Source organism: Saimiri boliviensis, chromosome 10 (genome assembly GCF_048565385.1).
Source record: "Saimiri boliviensis isolate mSaiBol1 chromosome 10, mSaiBol1.pri, whole genome shotgun sequence".
NCBI classification, from domain to species: Eukaryota; Metazoa; Chordata; class Mammalia; order Primates; family Cebidae; genus Saimiri; species Saimiri boliviensis.
The window spans coordinates 92,986,427-92,996,679 of record NC_133458.1 but is presented as its reverse complement, the minus strand read 5'-3'; the positions used below and the strand labels follow the sequence as shown (position 1 = coordinate 92,996,679).

Sequence of the window (10,253 nt, the reverse complement as noted above, 5' to 3'; positions counted from 1 at the left end):
CTACTCGCACTCTGACATGACCCAATCGAAAAGGCAACGGATAAAAAGATTCAAGTTGATATTCTCATTACACTTCCATCTCCCGGACTCACAGAATTTCTTCTCACTTGTGAATTTACTCATGAGTCCAGGCAGTGGTATGCTGGTAAATGCTTAACACCTAGCTCCAGGAAAACACAAAAAGCTCTGTAATATGAGTCATGTTCTGAGTTCTTCAGTTTAAATGTTTCCACCATGGCTGATGTCAAGCTACCAACGCAAAGTCACCGAACACAAGTGGAAAAGAGATGCGAGCCAGGACACGCTGGTGCCAGCACAGCACTGCGTCCGTTTCACACTACTACATCCTCTGAAAGCCGATAGCCAAAAGCATTGCTCACTCATTTGTTCTTTAATTCATTCAACGAACTTTTTTAAAAGTATAGGAATTGAAATGACATTTATTAAGATAGTTATTTATTACAAATCAAAAGCCCTGCTAGTCTTATTACAAAGCATTATTTTTTCCAGTACTTCCCTCAGAGGTTCCTTAGGTGGAAGGGTGATTCTTCTGCTTTAAAATAATTGACTTACCCAAATCAGATGCGATTATTTGCGTCTCTTGGATTAGCAATTCTCATTAACATCCTTAACCTTTCCAGGTGACATCAGAATAGCTTTGATTGATATATAGAGACCAACATCAGAATAGCTTTGACTGATATATAGAGTCCAACCTGCTTTATTGTTGAAAGTTTACAAACCCAATGCAAAAAAAAAAAAAAAAAAAAAAAAAGTCACCTCTGGAAAATGCTTACCTAGACATATACTTTCTATAATTCATTTTCTCTATATTATTATATTCAAGATACACGTGGTATGTGACGAGTATGAACTCTGGAACCTGAATGCCTGGATCCTAATCACAGTTCCACCAATATTAGCTGTGTAATCTTGGTCAAATTACTTAACCTCTTCATGTTTTGGTTTTCTCACATTGAAACAGGATTCATAATAATAGCAGTAGCTGTTGTAAGGGTTAAGCAAATATACATACATACATTTGTATGTTTGTATACAGCATATAGAAAGTTCCATGTAACTGTTAGCAGTTATGTGTCATCAAACACGATCAGGCTGTCTAGGCATCTTTCCAACAAGATGGTGCGGTCCTTGAAATCGTTTTGCAGTCCCTCCACAATGCCTAGCATACATGACTTTAGTGAAATCCTGTTGAAAAAGTAATTAATTGATTAAATGCAACTGATCAATGCAAAGTATCCTTGCCACAAATAAACCATCTATTCTATTATAAGGATCTTAGGCATACTTTATGTCTCCATAACCCCTCCAAAGGCAGGGAAGGTGATCAAGAATAAGGGCATGGCTGGGCGCAATGGCTCACACCTGTAATCCCAGCACTTTGGGAGGCTGAGATGGGTGGATCTCTTGAGGCCAGGAATTTGAGACCAGCCTGGCCAACACGGTGAAACCCCATGTCTACCAAAAAATGCAAAAATTAGCCAGGCATGGTGGCACATGCCTGTGGCCCCAGCTACTTGGGAGGCTGAGGCACGAGAATGGCTTGAAACCAGGAGGCAGAGATCATGCCATTGTATTCCAGCCTGGGTGACAGAGTGAGACCCTGTCTCAAAAAAAAAAAAAAAAAAGAATAAAGGCATGGAGTAATTTTCAGAGCTGTCAGCATGTATTTATGTTCAAGAGTGCTTATTTTATATTAGCAAGAAAAAATAAAAGCAATGTAAATGTTCATCAACAAGGGAAAGTGAATAAATTATGATGTAACCATTAGATACTTATGTTTTCAGGAAGCATTATTAACATGAAAAAAGTCCTAATTGTAATAAGTGAAAAAGCAGCATTTAAAGTCATATAAACAATATAATACTTTACATTCTTTAAAAATGTGTTTGCATAAAGAGAGAAATAAAAAAACTTACAATAAATATGCCACAATCATTAATAGCTATCTCTGGTTGGTGGGATTCAGGTCGATTTTTAAATTTTTTCCTTCTTGATGTATTTCTGTATTTTCTAGTTTTTTCTAAAATGATAAACAGAAAAGAACTGCTGTTAAATAAAGGAATTGCTGTTAAAATGGGGGCACTAATTCCAACTTTGGAATTACATATCCACCCAATCTGATGTTACTCACTGCCACCCATCCCCGTCCCATTCTCAGCCTCCCAAAATGTCCCAAATCTGACATGATGGCGTAATCTATGCATTGCAAATATGACACCATCATCCAGCTATTTGGAGGAATTAATAATTACCTTAATTTTTTTACACTCCATTCAGGTATCTGGCATTGGGTAAATACAGTTAACCTCACGTAGACATATTTTCAGCTATTAAAAACCAAGCACATTTGTGTTATCTCCTGCCCTGGAGGTGCCTGATACAAGGGAAGCATGATTGAGTACCTTACTGATAAGGCTGAACAAATATGTCTTTTGAAATAGACTATAGGAAAACCTCAGATTGGAGATGCCTGATGCACATTAAAGTCTAGCTAAATTTGGGTAAAAGGTGGGTCCCGATTTAATGAAGTGCTCATTCTGGAATATTTGTTTTTAAAAAGCCACTTGTATTACTTTCAAATCCAATAGGCTTGAAGCACAGTATTGTCGATACGGAGGTAGCAAGTACACAGCAGCCCCCACTTTTAGGAATAGGTGAGAATTATTTATAACAAGCCGATCAGTCAACTATGATTTGGTCCCTCTGATGCGTTTAAGAACAAATTATTCAAGATAAAGAAAAAAGCAACTTATTCCCGTAAGTGGTGTAATTTTTTGCAATCTTATTTTTATTCTTAATTTGCTTACCTGTACCATTCCTCAAGGCAATCTCAGGCCAAAGCCTATCTAAAGCATCATAAATTTCAAACAACTGAGCTAAATCAATAAGGTTTTATAGGACATCTTAAAGAAAAAGAAGAAAAGGCATTACTTCACTAAATGTAGCTGGAGAAATGCACAGAAGTTATTTCTGTCCAGGCTCCCTCGCTATGGATGGAGGAACCAGACAGATCTATTTTCATTCATAAGGAGCATCTCAAAACCTGGGGCACATCATGGGATGCAATCAGCCCCAAGGAAGAGGAAACAGGAGAGCCGCTTGGCAGCCCCTGCGATACTTTAGGGGAAGAAATTATTAATAACGAGGAACATTTTACTGTGGATCAAAGTGTGTTCCCTCTGTTGGTGAGTCAATGATTTCATGGAAATCATTTATTTACATTAGATTTGTTAATTGCCCCATTTACCTACTGGGTATTGTTCTTCTCCATGGCACGTATCATGAACACATATACTTGACTTTATTATTTTTATTTTGTCTATCTCCCCGAATCCAAAAGCAATCTCCTTGAAGGAATGGGTTTTTTTTTTGTTTGTTTGTTTGTCTGTTTCACTATGGTTTCACTGGATGCATTTAGAACATGCCAGTATGTTGGAGGTAGACAACAAATATTTGTTGAATGAATCAAGCTCCCATATACTCAAGGGGCATATGTCTACGGTGAAGTAGAGAGAGCACTGAATTCAGAGTCTGAAGTAGAAAGCACTTCGTTTGGCTCATATTAGACATGAAATGACCATTTTGGAAGTGGACAAATGGGTGGATGGATGGATGGACAGATGCATGAATGGATAAGTGGGCGATGGAGCAATGTTATAATGGTAACTGCATCTGTAAAATGAGTATAACAACTCATTAATAAAACTGTGAAAACAGTTGTGACATCTTGGTTGCTCAGTAACTCCTTTATTTTTCTTGTAGCTGATGTAGAGAAAGAAAAAACAGGGTGATGAAAACCCTAGCAGTGTAAAACAAGGAAAGAAAGCATTTAATCTGAGTAGATGAGAGGAGACAGAGATGTGAGCAGAGGTGTCTGTTTTCACTCTGTCTTACAGTGCTCCCAAACCATGGTAGTGTTTGCGCGGAGGCTGCAAGAGGCAGGGAAGTGGAACAGGTGGACAGGCTGCTGGCTTCCAGGGAAAACCAGCCTTCAAGGTTTCACCTCAGTGGCCTCCTGGAGCTGAGAGGCATTAGACGGTCAGGAACAAGGTGACGACAGTCCTCCATAGTCACTCTGGTCTCTGGGGTCTCACGTCTGGTCATTACATCTCCAGGGTAGTCCAGCCTGGCGTATTTGTTCTTAACGTTGCTCTTCCTGCTACAGGAGAGGAAGCCTTCACTGAGCAGGCTGCCTTGCTTGATCCTTCCGGACTTGCAGTGTGGCTGGCTCTGGCATCTTCTGAGTGCGGCAGCATCTTCTCTGGGGTCAGGGTGGGGTGGGCCAGGATGCCTCTGAACATATCCACTTCAGGTCCAGATAGCTGGGGTTGCTGGTGCTCTTGGAGATATTTCTGGTCCTGGGAAGCAGAGGAGAAGTGAGATCATTATTAACCCGCGTGGGAGTGGGTCCCTGGTGACCTGACTCTCTTGGTTGGCCGTCCCCCTTCCTAGTGATGGTGTCCTAGGCAAACAAGCTAGGGCAAAAAGGCAGAAGAGAACCACAGGCCAGCAGTGCGGTGGGCCTGGACCTTTTCAATAGTCACAGACGGGTCTGCAAGGTGTCCCAGGGCCTAGGGACGCAGTCCCTCCTGAGGAACTCTGAAATCCCCACTGGTAGCACACTGGGGTAGCCTGGCTGCGGATGGAGTTTTTCCCCTGCTGTTGTCGCCTCAGGCCTACACCTAAAGTGCTCCAGAGCTGTGCCCAATGCTGCGATGTGCTGAAAAAAGTCCCCTTGTTTGGGGACCTTGGCCCATGCTTCCTTATTAATTGGTTCAAGAAGCCAACTTTCTTCTGCTACCGATAAGAGACCGTCAGGGTCCCCTAGGCACCAGCCATCAATACTGTGCATGTGGATTGCTCTAAATATCCATTGCTGCAGGACATTTGGATATCTAAATATCCAAGCCCTGGCACAGGAGCTGCTGGGAAACCCCAAATATGCCTTCTTCTCAGAGCTCTGCTAACACAAGCTCTCTTGTGTCAGGAGGTGACATTCCTGCCTCTGTCCACAGGAATGGGAAAGCTGCACAGATGTCCTAAAATACAGAAAGGATGAGAGAACAGCACTGAGCTTGGCTGGTTTCCCACCTGTAATCGACATGGAAACTACACCTTTTAATCTCCAACAGGCAAAACGACTCCTGCCACGATGTGCAAGATCTGTGGCTCCAGCTTCCTCTGTGCCTTTTTGTGGTCGTCGTCCCAAGGAACAGTTTGTGGAAATGAATGTGCCACCCTAACTTCCACAGGGTCACCTCTGTCCCTAAGTCTCTTAGGTGCTCAAATCTTGACCCCTGGGAGCAGTGGCCAGCACCATGGTAAACCAGACAAGGCAAATGGAGGGAAAGAGTGAATTGAGGAAGAGATCTGAAAACTGCTTGCAAGTGAAGCCTGTGTATAGTTCCATGCCTAACTAAACCCGTTCTTCTGGCAGTGCTGCTGAAATCCAGAACAAGAAGAGAAGACCCACAGCAGGTTCCAGGGAGAGGCAGTTGGGGCTAACCGGTGCTCGGGGGAGGGGTGAGGGAAGCTCTCGACCACATCACCGGGTGCCCCCCTAACACATGAGAGGACAGGGGACCCATGCACTCGACTCAACTGTGGGAGTTTTGTGTTCCAGCTACCAATGGGGAAGGGACCCAGGTCTCTCTGAGGGTGTGGGTAATCATGTGACCCCCTCATTCTCCCTTCCCACTGCTCACTCTGAGGTTCAGTAGAAATAGTAAATGGAGATATCCTATGACAAGCTCAGCCATGCTTCTCTCCAACCTCACACACAGCGCACCCCACCAGGATTCAAGCTGGCTGAGTCCCATAACACTTGCCACCATTCACTGATGTGGCCCAAGTGCCTAGAACAATGCCTGGCACTTAGTAGGTGCTTAATAAACAGTTGCTGAATACATGCACCTACTGAACTCCTCCTATGTGCCTGACACTATGCTAAAAGCTTGACAATTACTATTCCATTTATTTTTCACAAGAATCTTGTCAGGTAAAAATGTCAACCCATTTTCAGATGAGGAAACCAAAGCTTGGAGATGTTGAGCAAATTATTCAAGGTCCCACCGCTTGGCGTAACAGGAAGTTAAACCTGTCTCCTGCCCTTTCCTGCTGCTGTCTCCAAAGACTGAGCTCCTAAACATAGCATTTTGCTGCTTTTCTCTCCCATTATTCAAGGCCAGAAACAGGAACCAGAACATGCCAAGGAAAGAGGAACTGAGAGTGAGCTGGATTTTCACACCCCCAGCCCTGGCAACTGCCTCTTGGAGCTGGGCCTGGGGCCAAGTGGCCGGGAGGAGGCAAGTCTCCTGCAAGGCTCCAGCTGAGTGGCCCATGACCTTGAGATTCTACCCATCAAGTTGCTTCCCTCCCTCCTCTCCGACTCTTGGCCCCATCTTTCAAAAGAATAGGGTCAGAAGGGATGGTGCATGGAAGCACAATTTCAAATTATACTTCTTAGGTGAGGATATGTCACAGATCACACCTCATCATTTCATTTCAGGTTTCTTTGTTGATCCAAGATAGTTGCATACAGCTGCCTTTAAAGTGGGTCAGTAAGTCCTTCACGATGAATAACCTCACTGTGCGTGTGTGTGTGTGTGTGTGTGTGTGTGTATGTGTGCGTGTTCCTTCAGAGTAGATTAGCTGAATCCACCTGGAATTATGCCAGCAGAGCTTTTAAACAAATATCTCTGTGCAGCAAGTTGCTTCAGCATATAGCAGGTGACACCTGTGGGTGGGAATGTCCTACCAGGAGAAGATGCTACACCTCCAGGGAGTTTTCCACTGTGAGGCTTGAAGAAATCAAGCCCCTCTTCAGTCTCTGGAAACCTACTCGTGATTCAATCTGAGCCTTCATGGGCTGGATAATCCCAAAAAGCATATGGATCAGGAAAGAACTGGAAATGAAGCATTCCCAGAAGCTGCAAGGTTTCTCAGTGTCATTCAGTCAACCAGGTAGCCTTAGGGAGCATCCCTTGAGAGGCATGGAGAGTGTGAAATTGTGGCAGACCCCACCCTCCCTGACCTGCCATCCAGTTAGGGAGACGCCCAGTGCATACCCAGCAAGCCACCCACGCAGGGATTGGCCATGAGGACAAGGAGTGTTCAGGGGCCGGAGAGGCTCCCCAAGGGCTGGGCTTTCTGGAAAAGCTTGGGGAAGAGATGGAAAACACTCACTGCCTTGCAGAATGGCTCAGGAAGGTGGAGAAAGGAAGAGCCCCGGGAGCGATGGGGACACTTTGTACGTGTATGACAGGAGCACACTCCCAGCTCAGTGACTGAGGCTCGGATTGGGCAGACTCAGCAGGGCAGCTGTTGGGCACGCAGCTACTCCTGCTTGCTCCTCCATGGCATGGGCACCCAGAGCTGCCCCACAGGCTGCTGAGTTATGTCTTTTAAGCCAACACTTGGCTTTTGCCCTGAACTAAGCTTCTGACTGGCTTTGGGAAGGATTACTATGGTATTTCCAATCCTACATACAGCATCTTTGTGATCCAAACCAAAAGTGCTTTTGGCTCAAGTCTCACAGGTCCCCAAACCCACCCATCACTGGTATTCTTTCTCCTCTGGGCATCTCAAATTTGCATTTGCTTTTCTATGTCATTCGCCACTGTGGCCCCAGCTGGTCTTCATAAGAAACTCATTCACTAAAAGATATGAAAATGTGCACACCCTTTGACCCGTTAATTTCATTTTTCAAAATTACCATTGACTGACTTTTCTCTTCTATTTTTTTGTTTGTTCATTCAGTGTGGACAGGAGATTTGCTAGGTGCTGGGCTACACAATGATAAGCAAAAAGAAACTCAAGGCCCTGACAGAGCTTGTAGTCTAGGTCATTTGTTTGTTTTTCTCCTAAATACATAGGCTCTACAGGCACATCTGTTGTACTCTGGGAGAGAGTATACAGTCACTGTATCATCCCATAAAATAAAAGCCCACTGACTACACTGCAGACACAAAATGACAGTTGTAGAGAGAATAAAAAGGAAACTTTCAGGTTAGGTTTTCAAACAGTGTGCCATACCCCAAGAGCCTCAGGGGTGGGCTGGAACTGGGTGGCGTGTGGGCACTAGCAGAGACAAGAAGGAACACTCATTTGTGTATCACCTGAGGGACTCTCCTGTTCCCAGCACCCCACCCACCTCTCCAACCAAGCAGTTATTTGTCTTTTTCTCCATGGTACTGGGGGGTTTCCTAGTAAGATCTAATACTATTTGAACAGAATATTCTGTGACTGAAAAAGTTTGAAACCACTGTTCGTCTCAAGGTTCTTAAAGTGCTTCTATATTTAGTCTGGAAATCTTCCGGACTGGACGATTTCCCTCACCTCACCCCAATTCCCTTTAAATTCTCTAGCTTTTAATGTTTCATTAATGGGCTTTAACGATACCTGATACATGTTGGGTGTGTAATTAATGGGCAATAATACACGGACATGGACACAATAAGTAACAAAATCTCATCAACCATGCAAACATGCCGGACACTCAAAGTCCTCAAACAATTTTGCTCTACATTTAGCAGAGGGAAAAACTACCTTAGTAAGGAACACATCAAAAACAACAAAAATGTAACCAGTTTTACCAGTTTGACATGCATCCTAGATGGTGTTATTTGGCATTTTACATACTGTTTGCTAAGTTTCCACAATGTGCTAGATGGCAATCTCTCTGCTCTAATTCTTGAGCCAATAGATTCTATATCTACACTTTTATCATTCACATACCATCACTGCAATGATTTTTTAATAATATCTGAAGGCCATTTGTACTACTAAATATTTAATGTAAACAGTTATTTTGTATTTAAATAAATTCACTTTAAAAGAAAATTTTTATATCACGTTATATCACTACCTATAAATAGAAGACCAAAAACATTTGCCATCATAGGAGGTAACTGTAACAAATTCATAATAACGAAAGCAGTAATGTTTCTGTGCAGCATTTACTATCCCCTTTGGTTTCACCAGGGATATGGACACTGTGTTTTTGAAACATTGTTTGAGCTCATACCATCACAGTATTCAGCTAAGAAACCAAAAGTAGGTGTTGTTTGTCTTTGTTCCCTCCACCTAAGCCTACAAACCCCCAGCTACCTGCAAACCCACACCCCCCTCCCCTCTAAGCATTCCCTTGCTCTAAGCTATCCCACAACTAGTCCTTGTTAAGGTATTAAATCATCACCTTATCATTTTTGCATGTGGATAAGAGACAAATCTTTCAAAACTCAAATATCAGATCTTTATTGGAATTTTGGATATAATGCAAGAGAACTGTATCATTTAATTCAAAGCACATGCAACAGGTGATCAACTAGCCACTCCTAGTCACAACCCAGTCCTCACGGCTCCCCACAGGCTCACTTTTAGATTTCCCTGCAGAACACAGAAATTTGCCCAAGAACGGATTAAAGGCTTTCGTATTAGACAGATAATGGTAATTCAGATTGTGATACATTCTAGAAATATATATACACATATATACATATACATATATATACACATATATACATATACATATATATACACATATATACATACATATATATGTATATATATATACACATATATACATACATATATATGTGTATATATATATACATATATACATACATATATATATGTGTGTATATATATATATACACATATATATACATGGTTCAGCCATCTCTTTAGCCTACAACTTATTTTAACCACATCTATAGCTACCTTCTTCCTCCAACCCACCCGGGAGAGCAGGAGGGGAAGCTGGTCATGGAGACTGAAGACTGAATTTACATCAGTGGTGTGACTGGCACACATTGTTCTCTCTTACATTCCGAAAGTCTTTTCTCCCTGGTCATTCGTTAGGAAATCCTCCTCCCAAGGGACTTTGGGGGCATTGTGGCATGTCAGATTTTCCAGGAAGCAGACTCTGAGATGAGATTGTGTCCAGAGGGCCTATTGGAGAGTTGTTCGGGACCACAACTGTGAGTGAATGCAGGCAGCAGGACTGGGCTGCAGGAGAGGCCTCAGCCAGCCAGCCACACAGGGATTGGGATGGCCCCTAGAGCTGGCCCAACTGAGGCAAAGGGGTCCAGCCTTTGTATCCCCCACACTGGCCAGTCATTGAATGCAAGATACCTCCAGGAGGGGTCAGAACCTTGAGCAAGGCAGCCCTCTTTGGCCAAAGGCCAAGAGATTCCACTGTAAGCCACCAGCAGGCAGTGCTCCTGGTA

General features: G+C 43.2%; 1 long non-coding RNA gene across 9 annotated transcripts in view; it reads right to left on the bottom strand.

Annotated features, from left to right (window-relative positions):
- Positions 1-372: 372 nt before the first annotated feature.
- Positions 373-10,253, bottom strand: part of LOC120365330 (uncharacterized) — a 127,802-nt gene continuing 117,921 nt past the window's right edge. For 7 of the 9 annotated variants that reach the window (XR_012512184.1, XR_012512183.1, XR_012512182.1 and 4 more), the window contains 2 exons: positions 1,941-4,382; positions 373-1,209 (listed from right to left, as the gene is read on the bottom strand). This is a non-coding gene — a long non-coding RNA (uncharacterized LOC120365330). The remainder of the gene's footprint in view (positions 1,210-1,940; positions 4,383-10,253) is intronic. The other 2 variants (XR_012512185.1, XR_012512179.1) reach the window with 2 other exon arrangements.